Genomic DNA, 22,776 nt, shown 5'->3' on the forward strand with positions numbered 1-22,776 from the left:
ATTCTGTACAGGCTTCCTTATTTTCACTGTCAATTAGGTTAGTATTGTGGAGTAACTACAATGTTGTTGATCCATCAGTTTTCTCCTATCACAGTCAGTAAACTCTGTAACTGTTTTAAAGTTACCATTGGCCTCATGGTGAAATCCCTGAGTCGTTTTCTTCCTCTCTGGCAACGAGTTAGGAAGGACGCCTGTATCTTTGTAGTGACAGGGTGCATTGATACACCATCCAAAGTGTAATTAATAACTTCACCATGCTCAAAGGGATAGTCAGTCAGATTTTTTTTTTTACCCATCTACCAATATGTGCCCTTCTTTGCGAGGCATTGGAAAACCTGTTCTTTGTGGTTGAATCAGTGTTTGAAATTCACTGCTCGACTGAGGGACCTTACAGATAATTGTATGTGTGGGTTACAGAGATGAAGTAGTCATTCAAAAATCATGTTAAAAGCTATTATTGGACACAGAGTTAGTCCATGCAACTTATGTGACTTGTTAAACACATTTTTACTCCTGAACTTATTTAGGCTTGAAATAACAAAGGAGGTGAATACTTACTGACTCAAGACATTTCAGCTTTCATTTGTAAAAATGTCTAAAAACATAATTTCACTTTTACATTATGGGGTATTGTGTGTTGGCTAGTGACAATTTAAAACATATATTTTAATCAATTTTATATTCAGGCTGTAACACAACAAAATGTGGTAAAAGCCAAGGGGTGTGAATACTTTCTGAAGGCACCGTATTTCCCCAAATAATCAGATAATAAAGACAAAATAAATGTTTTCTCCACATACAGCATCTGATAAACAGCTGTAGTCTATTGATTGTGTTATGTTCACATTATCTGTCCAGAAGTCTTCCTTCAAGACTGTTACAGACATGTTGGCAGAAACCTAAGTCAGCAGTAGCTATATTACAGTAATGTAGAGCTGAGGTTGTTCTGAACTGATAGTTAGACTGCACTGCAGTCATTTCATCCAGCAGACGTTACTCAGAATGTCCTCACTTTGTGGTCACCATCACCACTTACAGAGAAGTCATACTATCTGCTACTTAAAGTAAAGTGACACTGCTCTCTGTGGAGTCAGTCAGCATTTTCACTCTGACCCTGAGAAGACAGACATGACCAACACACAGCCTCCATAACTGCAGCAACATCAGGGGTGCTTCAAGATAATGTAGAGCCCAAAATACATTTTCACAACTCTAAGTTGAAGAGTTCAGTGTGACGGGGTTTAGGTCCAACGTGGCATTATTCCATCTCATAACAGTTTCACTTATACTGTACCATTCTGCAGCAACAAAGGTGCAATACTGGAAATAATGTGTGACCCAGGCCCTGAGTTATTCATCAGTTTTATTCGACCTTGTTCCTTAAAAATGTGTTTATATTTCAGTTCAAAGATAATAAAACATGGGTTCTAGACTAGGTTATCAACATTGACCAGCTTAGTCAAATAAATTCCTGGCGCAGACGCTTCAAAATCAAAGAGTAATCTTCAATACATATAAACTAAAGAGTCATCTTGAATATATAAACCAATGTTTATACAATGGGAGACTCACATTTGTAGGATCGTATTTTAATTTCTTCATTCCAGCCATCCATTTCCTTAACCCTGTGAGACCCAAACATAGATCCAAATGAGGAATTCATGTTACTACCCTTCATAAATACTTGTATTAGGCCTCTGATTATGATAATAATCAGTTTTTCTCAAATGTGTAGTACTGTACAATTTTCTGGAAACGTTGCAAAAATGCAACATTGTGCTTCAATGGTAGGAAACATTTGTGGAAAGAAAAATGTGAAATGTTATGGAAATCACATCAAAATAATTTACATGTGATGGGACATATATTCTAGTGGTATATACATGTACATTTATTTGTCATTTATTTGCATGGATGGCCAACAACATGCTTGTGTAGGGAACCAGTGTGGTGTAAGACTAATGTACAGATTTCTAATGTTTCAGAGGCTACCGATGCCACAATAAATCATACTGACACACAACACATACCACTAAGAGACACGTGTGCATCTAAGGAAATGCACGATGTAGTGTTTCACATGATATTTGTTTAGGAACTGTATAGGATGCAATTTAGGAAATGTTGCATTTGTGCAATGTTGGGTCTCACAGGGTTGAATGTGTTTTTCTCCACAGGGCATGAGCCAATGAGTTTGGATCCATATCAGGAAACAATAAAGGAACTACTCTGACACACCTGGACTTCATGTATTACATACTACAATTATGTAATGCACACCCATATTGGAAAACAGTCAACCATTGAATGAAATCCTTTTGTACCTTGATCAAGGAACAAACACAAGTTTCAATAACATCAAGCACTCACCCTTACATGACATACAAAAATAAATTCTATTCAAATGGGTATAGAAACAACATTACACGAAATGCACAGTACACCAAACAAACATCAAAACACAGAAACCATACCATAAAACAGCCATTAATATCATAAAACACACAAAACATGATTTACAATAAATACATTGCATGTTAATGGAAGCAGCTGAGGTAAGAAAATGATCTAACAACTTTTTACAGAGAGTACATTTTTGTATTATTTGATCACTTGAATCGAACGATCTCCTGAATAGCAAAACGGATGATTTCATTGAAATCAAACTGGATGTATTTTCTCCAGTATCTCCGGACCCTGCCGGAGGTCTGAGCTGAGTAACATGAACTTCCTGGAAGAAAAAAATATAGAGGGTGTTCCAATTGAATGACTAAAACAAACTGATGTCCATGATTGCAGTCGAGTGGAGGTGCATCTGTGACAACCAAACATTGGACACAACCCAACATTGGAAAACACATTGGTTTTCTGAAAGCAAGGTTCATTTCAACTTGGCAGTGTCAACATAGCTGCCATTGTTCATACATTTTTCGAAACAAACTTTTCTCTACCTCCGTATCACACAGTCAGTCTGAAAACATTTGTGTAATATTAATTGGTTAGAGAGAGAACTCACATTATATACTCTTAAACTTATACTATTGTACCTATGAATCTCCGCCCAAAAGTTGGTTTCTGTTTCAGTCATGTCTTTGGTCAAGTTTGTGTGGGTCAAGCAAAAGCATTAATTACTGGTTGACAATAGTGATTCCCACAATACATGCAGTGGTTGCAGGGTGCAGTTGGTGCAGCGACTTGCAGTCAACTGCATCAAGAACTGCATAACCTTAGATCATGTAGGCGCAAGCCAGACAATTTTTTGCCCCATTTTGAAAGTCAATAATCAGTGGTGATGAACGATATTCACAGACTGCATGAAACTGATGAGCACGACTGTGTCCATACAGTTCAAACACATGGCACTAAATAAGCCACCCCCCCTAGTGACAAGGAGCCAACATACCACAATACCCGGAAGTAGTTCTGGGAGTTTTCAAAGTGGGAAACCTTCCATGGGAATGTATGGGAACTTAGCATTTCCCCTCCTTTGTGACCCTAGTCATATAGAGAATAATAAAAATGGGAAAACTTACCAATTCCATGGAATATTCTAGCGACAGCTCTGCCAGAGAGCTTCTCATCAATGTGGTTGCCCAGGAAACTCTGAATATCCGCTCTGATCTGAGCCTCCCAGTCCATCATCTAAAAAAACACACAAAAAAAAACCATCCAAATCTGAATCACTTACATACCAGGAGTTTGAACTGGTTTGGACAAACATTTACAGAACATACAGACAGAATTTAGACCAAGTAATTTACATAATCTACATACAGTATAGATCACAGGATGTTGGAGGCACCTTAATTGGGGAGGACAGGCACGTGGTAATGGCTGGAGCAGAATGAGTGGAATGGTATCATATACAGTGCATTCAGAAAGTATTCAGACCCCTTGGCTAAAATGGGTTAAATAATTTCCCCCCTTCATCAATCTACACACAATACCCCATAATGACAAAGCAAAAACAGGTTTATAGAAATGTTTGCAAATGTATTACAAATAAAAAACAGAAACAACACATTTACATAAGTATTCAGACCCTTTATTCAGTACTTTGTTGAAGCACCTTTGGCAGCGATTACAACCTTGAGTCTTCTTGGGTATTACGCTACCAGCTTGGCACACCTGTATTTGGGGAGTTTATCCCATTCTTCTCCACAGATCCTCTCAAGCTCTGTCAGGTTGGATAGGGAGCGTCGCTGCACAGCTATTTTCAGGACTCTCCAGAGATGTTCGATCGGGTTCAAGTCCGGACTCTGGCTGGGCCACTCAAGGACATTCAGAGACTTGTGCCGAAGCCACACCTGTGTTGCCTTGGCTGTTTGCTTAGGATCCTTTTCATGTTGGAAGGTGAACCTTCGCCTCAGTCTGAGGTCCTGAGTGCTCTGGAGCAGGTTTTCATCAAGGATCTCTGTACTTTGCTCCATTCATCTTTCCCTCGATCCTGACAAGTCTCACAGTCCCTGCCTCTGAAAAACATCCCCACAGCATGATGCTGCCACCACCATGCATTACCGTAGGGATGGTGCCAGGTTTCCTCCAGACGTGACGCTTGGCATTCAGGCAAAAAAGTGTTCAATCTTGGTTTCGTCAGACCAGAGAATCTTGATTCTCATGGTCAGAGAGTCTTTAAGTGCCTTTTGGCAAACTCCAAGCGGGCTGTCATGTGCCTTTTACTGAGGAGTGGCTTCCGTCTGGCCACTCTACCATAAAGGCCTGATTGGTGGAGTGCTGCATAGATGGTTGTCCTTCTGGAAGGTTCTCCCATCTCCACAGAGGAACTCTGGAGCGCTGTCAGAGTGACCATCACCTCCCCCGATTGCTCAGTTTGGCCAGGCGGCCAGCTCTTGGAAGAGTCTTGGTGGTTCCAAACTGGCCAATGTGGCCAATGTGTTCTTGGGGACCTTCAATGCTGCAGACATTTTTTGGTACACTTCCTCAGATCTGTGCCTCGGCACAATCCTGTCTTGGAGCTCTACAGACAATACCTTCGACCTCATGGCTTGGTTTTTGCTCTGACATGCACTGTCAACTGTGAGACCTTATTTAGACAGGAGTGTGCCTTTCCATATCATGTCCAATCAAATGAATTTACCACAGGTGGACTCCATTCAAGTTGTAGAAACATCTCAAGGATAATCAATGGAAACAGGATGCACCTGAGCTCAATTTCGAGTCTCATAACAAAGGGTCTGAATGCAAATAAGGTATTTCAGTTTTTTTTTTATTGGATAAATATGCCAAAATGTCTGAAAACCTGTTTTCATTTTGTCATTATGGGGTATTGTGTGTAGATTGATGAGGAAAATGTCTTATTTCATCCATTAAACAATAAGGCTGTAATATAACAAAATGTGGAAAAAGTCAAGGGGTCTGAATACTTTCTGAATGCACTGTAAATCAAACACATGTTTTCCATTAAAATGAGCTGTCCTCCCCTCATCAGCCTTCTGTGGTATAGATACAGTAAAAACAAAACAATTATACATAATAAAAAAAGTATATAATAAACTAATTTAAAGTAGAGGATATACAATATAAAGTGTTAAAAATATTCTAAACTAACTACGTTACTCTAAAAATGCAATGGCCCAGATTTATCTCTATTAGGTTATTATCAGGGTAAAACATTTTTATTTACATTTTTTTTATTAACCCATACACCGACACCCCTCTTCGGATTTTCTGCTACATATACATACATTTTACATACACAGTACTTATACAGCAATCACATAACAATAATACACTACCGAACATAAACTCTGTAATCCCACCCCTCAGCCACTCTCAGCCCATCCCACCTGTCACCATGGACCCCCTCGTTTGGTTTCCATGTGCCATATTCTTTTCACTTGTAAGGGTACTTCTTTAAGTTTAGTATTAGATCAAGGCATTAGCTTCACTTACACCCAGTAAAAAACATCACAGAATCTTAGGAGAAACAAACCTTGCATTTCATCAACACCTCCTCGTCCTCTCCATCCTTCTCTCCCTGGAACTTCCTGCTCAGGTCCAGGTCTCTCCTCTTGTCAAAGTAATCCCCCAGAAGCCCTTGCTGCTTCAGGCTTCGCCTCTCGTCCGTGCAGAAACTGCACCTCTTGTATGCGACACTGCAGAGAGGCATACAGTGTGACCTTATCAAAAACACTACGCAAAAAGAGTAATAAACACATCACCCAAAAGATGCACAGTAGCATAAACTGATCTAGAAATATCAATGTCTTTAAACATACTCCAAGCACCACTGGGTTAACAGCTACAATAACAGACCTATCAGGCCATGTAACTCTGGTAACCAGGAGCCTCTTCAGTACCTTTTAGATGCTCCTCTATGATACAATTTGTGCTATATTTGTGTAACCTAGTGCTGGTTAGAGTTCTTAATAGTGGTATATAGTGTAGTGCAGTGCTGATCTGCGGAAGGCCTTGAAGCAGGCTTTGAGCTGGTACAGCTTGGTGCTCTCCTGGGCCACCACTCTGCCATGCAGGAACTCACACACTCGGTCCATCTCGTCCGGGGTCAAGTCACCGTAGGAACGAAAGTAGAAGGACAGGTTGGAGAACTCCACCAAGACTCCTGGAAGACAGGATATACCCTATGAAGGATAGGGTGGACAACTCCACAAGACAGGATATATTTGATACGGAGATAGATGTATAATTATTTATCTTGAACGGATTTTTATCAAAATGTAACATTCATTCAGGCAGAATGTGACTCACTATGGTTAATTAACACACGTTTTAATAACCAGTGCACACAATTGTGTGATACACATTTTTGACTATGCTCCACTGTAGTTATCATTTTTTCAACTATAAAACACACACACACACGCCTGTTTGTGGCCCATTGTAGTTGTCTGAGACCTCTCTTCACCAGACCCAGCTGCCAGCCCATAGTGTCTGCCACCTCCATCACGTCAAAGTCCAGCGAATCATAGGCCTCCACTCACTCCCCTGCCATCCGTTTCTGGGCCAACACCCCGGCAACAGGTAGGCAGCTGCCAATCAGACGGCACACACCCATCATCAACACCCCTCACCATAAACATGACTTATCTACAGCAAAGCGGTTTAAGCACCTGGTAAACATTAGTAATCTATTGCCTGAACATGAAAATAACAAACCACATGACAAATGTACCTGACTTTACTTGACCACAAAAACATCACGAGCAAATAATACACACCTACATACTGTACACAAACACAACCTATCCAACACGACTTTGTTTCTTACAGGTAAACAGTTTACTGTAACAGACTGGCCAGGTGTTCAGAGTGAGTTTGCAGTACTTGTCGAGGTTCTGCAAACTGAAAATGGGCACAGTTTAAAAATAAATATATACGGTGTGCCCTAATGAATGAACATGAGCCGGGTGTTGTGATGTTGCCCTACATCTTGGTGAGTTTGCAGAGCTGCTGAGGGCCGTTGTAACAGACCATCTTACAGACGGAGAGGGTGGGGTGGAGCAGCTCTACCTACTGCTGACGGTGCAGCTCCAGGTAGCACAGCAGAGTCTCCAAACCTGACAGACACACAGAGACAGAGGGAACAGTCTTTGACTTACAATGACTTACAAGTTACATTGTTACTCTGATGTCTGAAGGGTAGGTGGGGAGACTCACTGGTCTTGACAGAAAAAGAGAAATTAAACTGGGATTTCATTCTAATTACATATTTACTGTTTTCTGATCCTTGAATCAATTATCTGAGTGACACAATTGGCCGTTTTATTGAATTAAACAACAGACAAGACATTTCACCTGTCCTGTGTTAGGTATAGTGAGGTACTTACCTTCCTCAGTGATGTCCAGGGCTTCCACAGTGTCCTGCATAGGGATGGCCCTCTCATGGGTGTGACACACCCTAGTCGTGGACCAATCATCACCTCCCCTGGCCCCTCCTCCTCTTCCACTTCCTGTTCGCCATCCCCTCTCCGGGGAAGTGGAACACTCAACTCTGGTGGTTCTTTCTGCTTCCCCTCCGATGGTTGAAGAGTTGGTACATCCTTGTCCTCAGTAGGGACTTTGGCCTGTTCCAACTGCTCAACGGGGGTGTTTTGACTAGTCTCCTTTGTTTGTTCCGGTCCTGCAGCAGAGGTCTCATCACAGGTGTCCATCAGTTCCATCATCTCGGAGTCATCAACCTCCTCCTGAGCCTAAGACAGCGTAAAAGAAATGAGAACAACTCCTCAAAAATGTATGCTTGGTTTATGTCCTACACAGATACAAATTACATTACAATGAAGGAAATATATTTAATTCTATGGTGCAATAAAACTTGTTAAAATAAAAATGTTGACATGAATTCTAAATCAAGTTTTTCTTTTTTTTATGTCTTAAATATCCAATGCAGCACTTTCTATTTTAATATCTAATCATTTATGGGTAACAACTAAGTACCTTGCTGTGAATGCAATTTCTCAAGGAAGAATTTAGCTAAGCCAAAACTCCATCCCACCAAAACAGGCTGAAATTGCAGGTGTTTTTTTCAAACAGCTCTTATACTAAAAAGGGCATTATCATCACAATTTCACAGTAGTATTCCAACCTCATAGTGTGGAAATATATATAAAACACAGGGAAAAACAACAACAAAAACAAATAAGGTTTTTGACTGCAGTGGACCTTTAATTGGGGTTCATATAATGACCGTGCTGTTCATGTCCAATGAGTGTAGATGGATAGAAGGGGGAAAGAATACATAAGTATGCCAACATTACCCTGGCTAGATCCTGCTTCTTCTGGTAGATCTGTCTGCACTTGCACGGAGGAAACACCTTCTGCACCAGCTTCTTCACAGTGTAGTAGTCCACCGTATCTGCATAGATGTGCCTCTGCAACTCACGCAGGTCCCCTCCCTACAACCACAGCAGACAAGAATGTAGGATTACAGTGATGTTGAATAAAAGTTTAAAATATTGTACATCCAACCCAAAAAATATGAGAGAGCTGGAGAGCGAGAAAAATAACAATCTTGAGAAACCTCACCTCAGGATCCAGGAAGAGATGACAGTGGGCCGGTACTCCGTCTCTCCCTGCCCTCCCGATCTCCTGCACGTAGCTCTCAAAGCTCTTGGGCATGTTGTAGTGCACGATGCCGCACTCGTCTGACTTGTCCAGGCCCATGCCGAAGGCTACCATGGCAACCACCACGCGCAGCTCTCCACACATGACGTTGTTCTGGACACGACGGCGCTCGGATGACGACATGCTGGCGTGGTAGGACTCAGCCATCCACTTCAGAGGCTTACGGATCTTCTTCCTGGCTGAGGAAACACAGCAGAGAGAGGTCAGGGCCTGTATTCACAAAGCGTCTCAGAGTACAAGTGCTACAAAACTCCTAATCTCCTATTGTCATCAATCCAAACGCAAATAGATAGGTACCCAAAGCTTTCTTCTTCCCTATAGGGTTGTCATCTTCCTCCTGGCTGGCTGTACGGTTAGACTCCTTCAACAGCACCCCCTGGAGGCAGGTCCTGAGCAGGGCAGATATACGGGTCGTCTCGTCTCTCCTGGTGCAGTAGACGATGCCGGACTCCAGAGACCCGAATCTCTCTCCCTTCAGCAGATACACCAGGGCCTGGACAGGGGAAAGGCACACGCAGCATCAAACCTGGGTTCAAATACTCAGGGCTCTGTGCTGACATAATTATTTTTTTAAATTTAAGTTGAAAAATGCAAGCACACAGAGACATTTAGGAGCAGAATGAAAGTATTTGAGGAAGATTGTTTTTATGATAAGAAATGACAAAAAGTTAATGAATAAAATGTTTTTGGAGTGTTCCATGCTCAATCAAGCACAATTAGGTGAGACACATTTTCAGCCTCCCCTTTAAAAGGTGGGAGGTTACCGTGGTATGGGAACTTGCATGTCTTGGTGCTTTCAAGACAATTGGGAGCTCGAGGAAAATCATGATGTCGGTGATCTTCAGGTCGTAAAGTCAGCACTCTAGAAAGATGCACAACTTTCTGACTTGGAAATCCCAGTTCCAAGTCAGGAGCTCGCTCCCCCCCCCCCCCCCCCCCCCCGAGTTCCCAGTTGTCTTAAACGCACTGAAGTCGTCAAGTCGGAGATTTCCGAGTTCCCAGTTGTCTTGAACGCACTGAAGTCGTCAAGTCGGAGATTTCCGAGTTCCCAGTTGTCTTGAACGCACTGGAGTCGTCAAGTCGGAGATTTCCAAGGTCCCAGTTATACTGAACGCACTGAAGTCGTCAAGTCAGAGATTTCCGAATTCCCAGTTGTCTTGAACGCACTGGAGTCGTCAAGTCGGAGATTTCCAAGTTCCCATTTGTCTTGAACGCACTGGAGTCGTCAAGTCGAAGATTTCCGAGTTTCCAATTGTTTTGAACGCAGCATCGGTCTGTGAGGGTTTTGACTAGAAAATATATCCATTCAAGACATGACCGTCTGTGAGAGATGAGATTCTCCTATGTCTCTTTGCTAGCAGTTGAGCAAGCTTAAATGAACATAGAAAAACAACCTAGCGTGTGAACAAAACTATGTACATAACCAAGAAACACGGGACAAAGTCACACTTTGTTGAATTTACCCGAAAGTCTACAAAACTTCTATGTCTGTGCGCTTCTATAAATTCATCTTTCGGCAATTCACTCACTATTGCTGTGTGCGAGTTGGGATATATATTTTTTATTTTATTTAACTAGGGAAGACAGAAAAGAACAAATTATTATTTACAATGACGGCCTACCAAAAGGCCACCTGCGGGGACGAGGGCTGGGATTAAAATAAAATAAATACAAATATAGGTCTAAAAACAAATCACGACAAGAGAGAAACCACATCACTACATAAAGATACCTAAAACATATATGGGACTCCACATAGTTCTTTGTGTAATTAGCGACCAGTTATGAAACAAAACGGCAGAAATACTTTTAAAATAGCTCCAGCAGCATTTATTTTTTGCTATAAATCACAACTCGCCATGTGCTCATACCTTTTCATCTGTTTTTAGGCGCAAGTGCAACGATCCTGATACCATGCGTGTGTTCGTAAATTCACTTTGGAGTGCCAGAGTGCGCTCTGGGCGTTCGTAAATTTAGAGCGTTGTCAGATCGTCCGTTCAAAAATTCAGAGCGTTTCGCTCTCAGGGGGGGAAACTGGATGCTCTGGCAGAGGAGTAGGGTTGATCCAAGCGTTCTGACCTCAAGCATCCAGCTAACTGGCTAAAGTTGGCTAGCTTGCTAGCTACTTCCAGACAAAAAATGAGCTCACCTCCCTCTGACCATTTACTCGCCCTAGCAGTGCTGGTTAGGCTGTTTTCATGTTATCCAGAGTGTTGGCGACAAACTGTGCAGCTGGCAATATTTTTTGCCGACGTTTACTGGCACCGGCCATATTTAACGGGTGTTGAGCGTTAGTAAATTCATCAGTTATTCTGCGCTCTGGTACACTCAGACAAGAGTGCTCTGAAATCGGAGTAGACAGTGAATTTATGAACGCCCCCTATTAGTTTTCTTTCAAATAGTTTAGCTCTGCTTGATTGGGCTTGCCTGGCCTAAGGAACGGATGAGCGATGACATAGTCCCAAATTGAAAACTCCATCCAGGCAGACTCAATCAAATGATCCAAGTCTTTGGAAGAAAACACATAATATTTGCATCCTGGTCTGCACAGCATACACACTCGCAAATGTTGCAGATATACGGTCTCAACCTTTAAGTCTTTATTGAAGACTCATCTCTTCAGTAGGTGCTATGATTGAGTGTAGTCTGGCCCAGGAGTGTGAAGGTGAACGGAAAGGCACTGGAGCAACGAACTGCCCTTGCTGTCTCTGCCTTGCCGGTTCCCCTTTCTCTGCCTCTAACCATATTACAGGGGCTGAGTCAGTGGCTTACTGGTGCTCTTCCATGCCGTCCCTAGGAGGGGCGCGTCACTTGAGTGGGTTGAGTCACTGACGTGATCTTCCTGTCCGGGTTGGCGCCCCCCCTTGGGTTGTGCCGTGGTGGAGATCTTTGTGGGCTATACTCGGCCTTGTCTCAGGATGGTAAGTTGGTGGTTGAAGATATCCCTCTAGTGGTGTGGGGGCTGTGCCTGGCAAAGTGGGTGGGGTTATATCCTGCCTGTTTGGCCCTGTCCGGGGGTATCGTCGGACGGGGCCACAGTGTCTCCCGACCCCTCCTGTCTCAGCCTCCAGTATTTATGCTGCAGTAGTTTATGTGTCGGGGGGGCTAGTGTCAGTCTGTTATATCTGGAGTATATCTCCTGTCTTATCCTGTGTGAATTTAAGTATGCTCTCTCTAATTCTCTCCTTCTTTCTCTCTCTCTCTCTCTCTCTCTCTCTCTCGGACCTGAGCCCTAGGACCATGCCTCAGGACTACCTGGCCTGATGACTCCTTGCTGTCCCCAGTCCACCTGGCCGTGCTGCTGCTCCAGTTTCAACTGTTCTGCCTGCGGCTATGGAACCCTGACCTGTTCACCGGTCGTGCTACCTGTCTCAGACCTGCTGTTTTCAACTCTCTAGAGACAGCAGGAGCGGTAGAGATACTCTTAATGATCGGCTATGAAAAGCCAACTGACATTTACTCATGAGGTGCTGACCTGTTGCACCTTCAACAACCACTGTGATTATTATTATTTGACCCTGCTGGTCATCTATGAAAATTTGAACATCTTGGCCATGTTCTGTTATAATCTCCACCCGGCACAGCCAGAAGAGAACCGGCCACCCCTCACAGCCTGGTTCCTCTCTAGGTTTCTTCCTAGGTGCTGGCCTTTATAGGGAGTTTTTCCTAGCCACCGTGCTTCTACACCTGCATTGCTTGCTGTTTGGGGTTTTCGGATGGGTTTCTGTACAGCACTTTGTGACATCAGCTGATGTAAGAAGGGCTTAATAAATACATTTGATTGATTGAATTTGAGTATCTGTTCTACAATACAGTTCTGATGTAAAATAGTGAATGGTGTCAGATCTATCTATTACAGTTCTAGGTTCTGAACATTCTGAATGTTTCACTACACTAAACACCTCCTCAACTAAGGGTGTGCAGAGTAGTCAGACAAAACGAATATCGTAACAGATATGGGAAATTTTCTGGATACGATTACGATACAAGTATTTTTTGTAATTATCCATAATCCAAGCATGTTTCTCATGTGAGTCAGTCACGGTTTCTAAACTATACGTACTGTCCTTGAGTCAGTCGGGCCTACCGAGTGGCACAGCGGTCTAAGGCAATGCATGGCAGTGCAATAGGCGTCACCCGGGTTCGATCCCAGGCTGTGTCGCAGCCGGCCACAACCAGGAGACCCATGAGGTGCGGCACAATGGCCCAGTGTCATCTGGGTTAGGGGAGGGTTTGGCTGGCCGGGATGTTCTTGTCCCATCACACTCTAGAGACTCCTTGTGGTGGGCCGGGGCGCATGCACTCTGACACAGTCGCCAGTTGTACGGCGTTTCCTCCAACACATTGGTGTGGCTGGCTTGGCAGGGTCATGTTTCGGAGGACGCGCGGCTCTCGACCTTTGCCTCTCCCGAGTCCGTACGGGAGTTGCAGCGATGGGACAAGACTGTAACTACCAATTAGATATCATGAAAAAAGGGGGTAAAAATGACAAAAATAGAGCCAGTCATGTGCATGCTAGTTTGCCTGTCGGTAAAGAGGAGGGCGGGCTGTACATTGATCCTGCTGCTCTGATTGGATAGAGTGAATCTGTATTTCTCCGTCCACTCACTTCATAATTTCACATGATCATGAGAAAGACCCAACTGAACGATTTAGAAAATGAAGAATGATGTTTCTGGTCTGATCATTTTGATTGCTGCTGCCACCTACTATGATTAATCACACCGTAAGGGCGGTTTGCAATCAATTTACCAATGAGTATAATATCTAACAAGTGGGGAAAGGTTAGGGAAAAAATCTGAAACGTTGGCAAGCATTCTGACTAAGTAACAGCAAACTTGGCTGCCCGCTGGAAGTTGAGGACACAGACACACACCCCTCCGCTCGCTGCTACTAATCTGCAGCTTTATGCAGTGAGAATGTGCAGGGAGGTATTTTGCCAACATCTATTTAGGAATATTTAAACACCTAGTTTTTTTTTTACAATTACAAGTATCATTTGATCCGACTATCAACTGTCAATTTATGGATACGATTACGAATACAAGTATTTGCATGTCAACACACCCCTGACCTCAATTGTATGTATGTATGTATGTATGTATGTATGTATGTATGTATGTATGTATGTATGTATGTATGTATGTATGTATGTATGTATGTATGTGTATGTGTGTGTGTGTGTGTGTGTGTGTGTGTTGCTATCCTACCTGGTCCTTGTCTCGGTCCATGGAGACAGACAGCTGCAGGTTGTCAGGCACGGCGGCCGAGTGGACAGCGATACCGTCCTGGTCAGTGATGTCCAGGTGTTGAGCGATGTCCAGGGCTGTGGACAGGGTGGCGGTGGCAGTCAGACCCAGCAGGCAACGCACGCCCAGACGGTCCCTCAACACCTAGGAGGTGGTTCAGTTAAAAACCTACCTGAGACCTGAAGACTGGCCTTACTGAAGACAGTAATGCCTAGGCTTTAGCTCAGCAGGCTAATATCGTCTAGCGGTGTACAGATGACCTGGACGGTCCCTCAACACCTAGGAGACTGAACATACACTAAGAGGGCACTTCAACACTGAAGGGAAGAATGGCATTTACTGTATGTGTGTAACCATGTACAGCTATAATGGTAAGAGACATGCTCCTAATTTAGGAAAGGACGTAAAAAACATTGAGTTATTATATTCATTTTAAACGAGTTAATAAATGTTTTATAAACAAAGAGGCCATTGGCGGTTCTATATATGAGAGAAGAGATGACATAACATTTGCTCATTTGCTTGTTTTGTGAGTTGAAAGTGGATTTCGGGATTCCTGACAGTGAGTTACAATGGTTCATTTGCAGACATGGAACCTAAGTGGAAAGAACAGAGCTTCTGCTTGACAGTTGCTGATTATCATATATTGGGTGGTCAATGACCAGATCTCACCTTGCAGAGATGCAGGTAGCAGGGCCTGAAGTTGTGGGACCCCTCTGAGACACAGTGGGCCTCGTCAATACAGGCAAAGGCCACTGGGGGGAGCTGGTCAGCTGGGGGCAGACAGCCAAAGCCAGAGTGACCTCCACCTACCAACGCCTCAGGGGACAGGAGCAGGACATGGACCTCACCTGCCTTAAGCTGGAGGGAACACACAGACAGAGATACTCAAAGCATATACAATCAAATCAGGAAACTTTATTGTTATGAAAATCACCACCAACATCAATGCAAATATGACTGACACCATTGTCGTAGCAGCTTCATGGCATCACACAGACAGATGACACACACAGACAGGTTATGCATGAGCAAAAAGACATCACTGAGAGATATAGAACCCTAATGCAAGATCAACATGATCAACAGCTCAGTTGGTATGGGTAGAGCAAGCGTGACTGTAAGTCGGGTTTGGATAAAAGCGTGTGGCATATTTAATTCAGTTCAAGTCTGACATATATAAACGTTATGTAAAAATAGAGAGGAAGTCGATGTTAAGGACTAGATAGAGCATAGTTTAACTAGGCAGATTGTAATCGGATGTCAGTACCTTTTCAATGGCTGCCTCCCTCTGTTTTTTTTGACATATTGGAGTGAATAGCAGCTGCTTTCAGTTTGGATGGGAGTCCAGATAGCTAAGGAGACAAAATAATTTACTGTCAGTATTTAAAATCAATGACCTTTATTGAGACATTCACAAGACAGTGTTCATATCAATAATGTGTTGTATAACTAGGGGACAGATATGTTACCTGATCGTCCATAAGAGATACCAGTGGTGATACCACAAGAGTGATACTGTTGGACCTCTGGGCATAGAGGTAGGCAGGCAGCTGGTAGCACAGAGACTTCCCCATGCCTGTGGAGACCACCACGAGTGGACAGACCTGGAGAGGGACACACACACACACACAAAGTGAGCATCATGCTTGTAACAAACACAAATCTGTATGTGAGGAAGCGACCACTTGTTCTATCTCGACAATATCAATTTACTGAGGTAGTAAATAAAGTAGTGTATAATTCTGTTCACTGTGTTTTACCCTCTTCCTGCATACCTGATATAATTCTCATGAGGGCCTGTTCCTGCCCTGGTCTGAAAGACTTGTACCCAAAGTCTTTGAGTGCTTCATAAACTTCAGAACGCGACACTGCAGAAACAAAGTAAGAAAATAGGTATATAAACCCTACTGTACTAGATATTTGATTCGCTGAATCAATCAACTAAATCAAATGTATTTTATAAAGCTATTTTTACATAAGCAGTTGTGCTTTACAGATACTAGGCCTAGAAACAATTAATTGAATAATTGTATTTACAACAAACAAACAAAAAAACAGGGTACCTTGCACTTTGCCGTCCTCCCCTAGGGGGTAGAGGGGCTGCTTTGGGGGCGGAGGGGGAGGCGTTCGTAGTCTGGCCTGATCACATTCAACAAGACCTCATCACCATCCTCCTGCTGCTTCTCTCCCTGACACTCATTCTCCTCTTTAACACTGGGGGGCGCCACTGTGTAACAGAGATAGACAGGTTACGTCCCAAATGTTACCCTATTCCCTTTATTTTACAATTATACAAATAATAGGGAGTACTACAAAGGGAATAGGGTGTACTATACAGGGAATAGGGTGTACTATACAGGGTACAAAGTATACTATAAAAGGGAAAAAAGTATACTATAAAAGGGAATAGGGTGTACTTGAAAGAGAATAGGGTGTACCTATAAAGGGAATAAAGTGCACTATAAAGGGAATAAAGTGTACTATACAGGTAATAGGGTGTACTATAAAGGGAATAAAGTGTACTATAAAGAGAATAAAGTGTACTATAAAGATAATAGGGTGTACTATAAAGAGAATAAAGTGTACTACACAGGTAATAGGGTGTACTAGAAAGGGAATAAAGTGTACTATAAAGAGAATAAAGTGTACTATAAAGAGAATAGGGTGCACTATAAAGGGAATAAAGTGTACTATACAGGTAATATGGTGTGCTATAAAGAGAAAAGTGTACTATAAAGAGAATAAAGTGTACTATAAAGAGAATAGGGTGCACTATGAAGGGAATAAAGTGTACTATAAAGATAATAGGGTGTACGATAAAGAGAATAGGGTGTACTATAAAGAGTACTATAAAGAGAATAGGGTGTACTATAAGCGGAATAAAGTGTACTATACAGGTAATAGGGTGTACTATAAAGGGAATAAAGTGTACTATAAAGAGAATAAAGTGTACTATTAAGAGAATAGGGTGCACTATAAAGGGAATAAAGTGTACTATACAGGTAATATGGTGTACTATAAAGAGAAAAGTGTACTATAAAGAGAATAAAGCGTACTATAAAGAGAATAGGGTGCACTATAAAGGGAATAAAGTGTACTATACAGGTAATAGGGTGTGATAAAGAGAATAGGGTGTACTATAAAGGGAATAAGGTGTACTATACAGGTAATAGGGTGTACTATAAAGGAACTAGGGTGTACTATCAAGAGAATAAAGTGTACTATACAGGTAATAGGGTGTACTATAAAGGGACTAGGGTGTACTATAAAGAGAATAAAGTGTACTATAAAGAGAATAGGGTGCACTATAAAGGGAATAAAGTGTACTATACAGGTAATATGGTGTACTATAAAGAGAAAAGTGTACTATAAAGAGAATAAAGTGTACTATAAAGAGAATAGGGTGCACTATAAAGGGAATAAAGTGTACTATAAAGATAATAGGGTGTACGATAAAGAGAATAGGGTGTACTATAAAGAGTACTATAAAGAGAATAGGGTGTACTATAAACGGAATAAAGTGTACTATACAGGTAATAGGGTGTAATATAAAGAGAATAGGGTGCACTATAAAGGGAATAGGGTGTAATATAAAGATAATAGGGTGTACTATAAAGAGAATAGGGTGTACTATAAAGAGAATAAAGTGTACTATACAGGTAATAGGGTGTGATAAAGAGAATAGGGTGTACTATAAAGAGAATAAAGTGTGTATACAGGTAACAGGGTGTACTATAAAGGGAATAAGGTGTACTATACAGGTAATAGGGTGTACTATAAAGGGACTAGGGTGTACTATAAAGAGAATAAAGTGTACTATAAAGAGAATAGGGCGCACCATAAACGGAACAGGGCGTACTATAAAGGGAATAGGGTGTCATTTGGGACGTATCCATCAACATAGGGACCTCACGTACAGAGCTGTAATGACCTAATTCCACCACTGGTCTAGGGGTCAGCTTTGGTGTCGAGTTTGTTATGACTGAGGTTTGTATTGGAGTCGGGAGAAACTGAGCCTAAATCAGTTGTTGTTATGGGCAGGGAACTGGGAGGAAGTAACCGGAGTGAGAGAATTGCAGGGGGGCAAGCATGAGCTCTTTGACCTTTTGGCATGCAGGTTAGTTTAGTAGCATGACATCATTGCTTTGCCAGACAGTGGAGGAGCTGTTATGCTCATCTAGTTTTAAACCGTAGGTCTGCCTGTTCCGTCTTGGTTTAGAGGGGCCTCTGTTTCTGCCTGCACAATCACTCCGACGTTTGCTGGACATCGTCTGTGTGTGGGGCTGCATTTCACTCTATGTGCTTAAAAAAATGGCACCCTATTCCCTACATAGTGCACTACTTCTGACCAGAACTCTATGGGTTTCCCTATGGGCCCTGGTCAAAAGTAGTGCACTATATAGGGAACAGGGTGCCATTTGGAACACATAGCGTGCTATGAAAATGAGTGTTGAGCGTTCCGTGGGGACCATCCGTGATTGGTCTTACCAGTGACATTTTTCCCCCTTAAGTCCATGCTAGACACATCTTGCGGGCTCCGATCCCTTACAGTACAGACTGTATCCAGCTAAACTAAATAGCCGCTTGAGTTTGGAGTTGTGGTTTTATCTCCAGTTGGGATGTCTGGGGCCTGCGTTCAGACATGTAGAGAGTGGAGATGTATTACAGAGAGTGGAAAGACGGGTGGTTTCCACTCTGTTGTGCTGGGTAGACACTGTGCCAGGGCCCGAGGGATTCACCATAAAAGACTGCTTTTAACATCACAGGCACAGGACCAGACCATTGTAACCCAAAGTGTGTGTTGTTTTTATATTGTTTCTATATATTTGTTGTTTCTACTAGTGAAACAGATGTCATGGGCTACTGAAGGGAGTTAGACTTGTGTGAAATACTCACAGCTGACAGATACACTGTTAGAACCTCCCTTATCAATAAACTGGATCAACTGGATCAACAAAGTTACTGAGTGTATGAGGAGGATTCTAATCAGTCACATTTCTACAAAGTTACTGAGTGTATGAGGAGGATTCTAATCAGTCACATTTCTACAAAGTTACTGAGTGTATGAGTAGGATTCTAATCAGTCACATTTCTACAAAGTTACTGAGTGTATGAGGAGGATTCTAATCAGTCACATTTCTACAAAGTTACTGAGTGTATGAGGAGGATTCTAATCAGTCACATTTCTACAAAGTTACTGAGTGTATGAGGAGGATTCTAATCAGTCACATTTCTACAAAGTTACTGAGTGTATGGGGAGGATTCTAATCAGTCACATTTCTACAAAGTTACTGAGTGTATGGGGAGGATTCTAATCAGTCACATTTCTACAAAGTTAGTGTCTATTTAGCTTATTGTAATGCTTCAAAGCATGCGTGTCCCAAACAGCACCCTATCCCCTTCACAGAGCCCTACTTTTGAGCAGGGCTAATAGGAATAAGGTCAAAAGTAGTGCACAATATAGTGAATAGGGTGCCATTTGGTATGTACATTGGGAATATTTTGATTGAGATTGAAGGGAGAATCTGCCTCAACATTTTCACTCAAGTAAATCTCATCACCAGACAGGGTGACAATGACATACCCAGAGGCTGGGAACGCAGAGTTCCTGTTGCCCGGGCAACCTCCTCCAAGGTTGGCAGCTCAGAGGGCCCCTCCTCAACCGCAGACGCCTCATCAGCAGCAGCACTGTCTACTGGAGCTGCAACTGGAAACAGGAGGGGCACACAAAAGGTTAAATAGGGGTTATATAACAGTCAATATATAACATTCACAGGGTACAGGGATGTATTCAATAGGGAGAAACTTACAAAATGTTGCAGACAGAAATGTAATGTAGAGAGCTGAAATTACTATTGTATAGGACAGGACAGAGAATCAGATCTGTTGAACAAAATACATTTCTATCTGAATGTTCTGTAATGTTGAACCTGACCTTGCTCAAAAGACCTCAGGTGCATCAAAGAAAACCGTTTCGCACAGTATTTTATATATCAACTTAGTAAAGATAAGCATGACGTGGTAAATGAGACTAGTTTCTGAGGAACCAATCATCTAAACAAGTAAATTTTGGTACCCCGGCTTATAGTGAGTTGTTACAGCATTCTTCAGTCGTCACACGACCATGTACTGTATGTCCTGTGACCTCTCACCTCTGCCCTTGCAGTTCATAGCCCAGTGTCCTGACCTCTCACCTCTGCCCTTGCAGTTCATAGCCCAGTGTCCTGTGACCTCTCACCTCTGCCCTTGCAGTTCATAGCCCAGTGTCCTGTGCCTTCACACTTGAAGCAGCCGTCACCTGGACATTTGAACCCTCCGAAGCTGCCTCTAAACCCTCCTCTGCATCTTCTGCTGAAGCCCCCTCTAAACCTCTCCCCCTTTAGCTGGAACTTATCCATGGTCAACTGAAACAGAGAGAAAACAGGACAAATGCTGCTATATGCAGATTTCATATATACATACTGTCTTCCTAGGCAGGGACAGTATGCTGTTCAACTTTGAAGTGAGACTGCTTTTTCAGGTTGATCTTCACAAAGTTACCGTCCGAGTTCTTGGTGGCTCTGGATAGATGAATGGAGCAACAGAAAAATCACATTAATACAAAACAATTACATTTGTAGAATTAAGGTCCAGTTATATGACAATTACAGTCAATGAGGAATATGTATTTAAAAGGGGCTCTCACAAGTGCATAGGTCCATTTGTAAATCTAAATAATATTGTTTGTTGAAATATATTAGTAGTCTAAGGGTAATATAGAGTATAACCCACTTAGGTCTCATAGTGTTGCTCCCTCTGTTCCTGGCAGCTTTGATGTCTTCCTCATCCACCTCTCCTAGGAGGTTCTCCTGTGGAACCCTTGGTTTCTGCTTCACCACTTCCTTCTCTGTGACATCACCATCCTCCTGGTTGCTGACGTCTCCATCACCTGTCTTAGCCTTCTACCTCGCTTGGGGGGCATTATCTGTCCTTCTCCTCTTTTTCACCACCCACTCCTCCTTCTCCGTGCCTGCAAGGTTCTCTCCATCTGTGTCAGGATTCCTTTGTCTTTTTCCACCTCTTTTCTTTGTACCCTTCTTCTCCAGTCCGAGCTCATCACCTTCGGCCTGCGGTGGCTGCGTTAACACTCTTGCCTCCTCCACATCCCCTCCTCCCCGGCCCTTTCTGGCCCTCACTCGAGATTTCTTGGCAGTGGTGGCGCCGACAGCGGTCTCTTCTATCATACCGCCCTCTGCCTGTCCTTTGAGACCTGATCTGGTTTCTCCATCCTCTCCTCCTCCAGAGCCAGACCCTAATGAGGAGCGTTGTCCAGCGGGCCACAGACTGGCTGGGTCTGCTGCAGACGTTACGCCACCACCAATCTGGGGCTGGTGCTCGTCAGGAGAAGGCAGATCCTGTGGCATGGTACTCTTGGAAGCCCTCTCCCCCAGGAGAGTGGTTCCTTCGTTCTGCCTGGAAGGTGTGACAAAGGAACTGGCGGAACGTCCTGCGATCTCTCCCTTGACAGCACCTCCCCTTTTGGCGGCAAGAAACAAATTATCCACAACCGACTTCTCTGCGTCATCCACCTCATCAAACACCTGACATCTCTCCAGCCAGCTGCTGTCTACAGAGGTCAGCCTCTTGGTGAAGGTCTGTCTGAGCTGCTGGGCCCTGCTGCCTGCCTGTCTGTATGATGAGGATGCCCCCGCTGCAGGAGACCATAGCTTGGAGGGTGTGAAGGCTGTTAGGGGCTCAAAGGGCTCCTCCGGTAGCTGGTCTGGGTGTTCTGTCCCTGTCTGCATTGGAGGCCAGGGGGTCTTGCTATGTGTAGGCTGGCTTTGGCAGAGGGGATAACAGGGTATGGCTGTCTGCAGCACCAGCTGCAGGGTATGGCTGTCTGCAGCACCAGCTGCAGGGTATGGCTGTCGGCAGCTCCAGCTACAGGGTATGGCTGTCGGCAGCTCCAGCTACAGGGTATGGCTGTCGGCAGCTCCAGCTACAGGGTATGGCTGTCGGCAGCTCCAGCTACAGGGTATGGCTGTCTGCAGCACCAGCTACAGGGTATGGCTGTCTGCAGCACCAGCTGCAGGGTATGGCTGTCGGCAGCTCCAGCTACAGGGTATGGCTGTCGGCAGCTCCAGCTACAGGGTATGGCTGTCGGCAGCTCCAGCTACAGGGTATGGCTGTCGGCAGCTCCAGCTACAGGGTATGGCTGTCGGCAGCTCCAGCTACAGGGTATGGCTGTCGGCAGCTCCAGCTACAGGGTATGGCTGTCGGCAGCTCCAGCTACAGGGTATGGCTGTCGGCAGCTCCAGCTACAGGGTATGGCTGTCGGCAGCTCCAGCTACAGGGTATGGCTGTCGGCAGCTCCAGCTACAGGGTATGGCTGTCGGCAGCTCCAGCTACAGGGTATGGCTGTCGGCAGCTCCAGCTACAGGGT

The 22,776-nt window shown here is 43.5% G+C and overlaps 1 pseudogene; it reads right to left on the reverse strand.

Moving 5' to 3' along the window:
- Nucleotides 1-1,350: 1,350 nt before the first annotated feature.
- On the reverse strand, nucleotides 1,351-22,274 carry LOC129830578 (ATP-dependent DNA helicase Q4-like; annotated as a pseudogene).
- Between the last annotated feature and the right edge of the window lie 502 nt (nucleotides 22,275-22,776).

The sequence above is a fragment of the Salvelinus fontinalis genome, chromosome 32 (assembly GCF_029448725.1).
Source record: "Salvelinus fontinalis isolate EN_2023a chromosome 32, ASM2944872v1, whole genome shotgun sequence".
NCBI lineage: Eukaryota > Metazoa > Chordata > Actinopteri > Salmoniformes > Salmonidae > Salvelinus > Salvelinus fontinalis.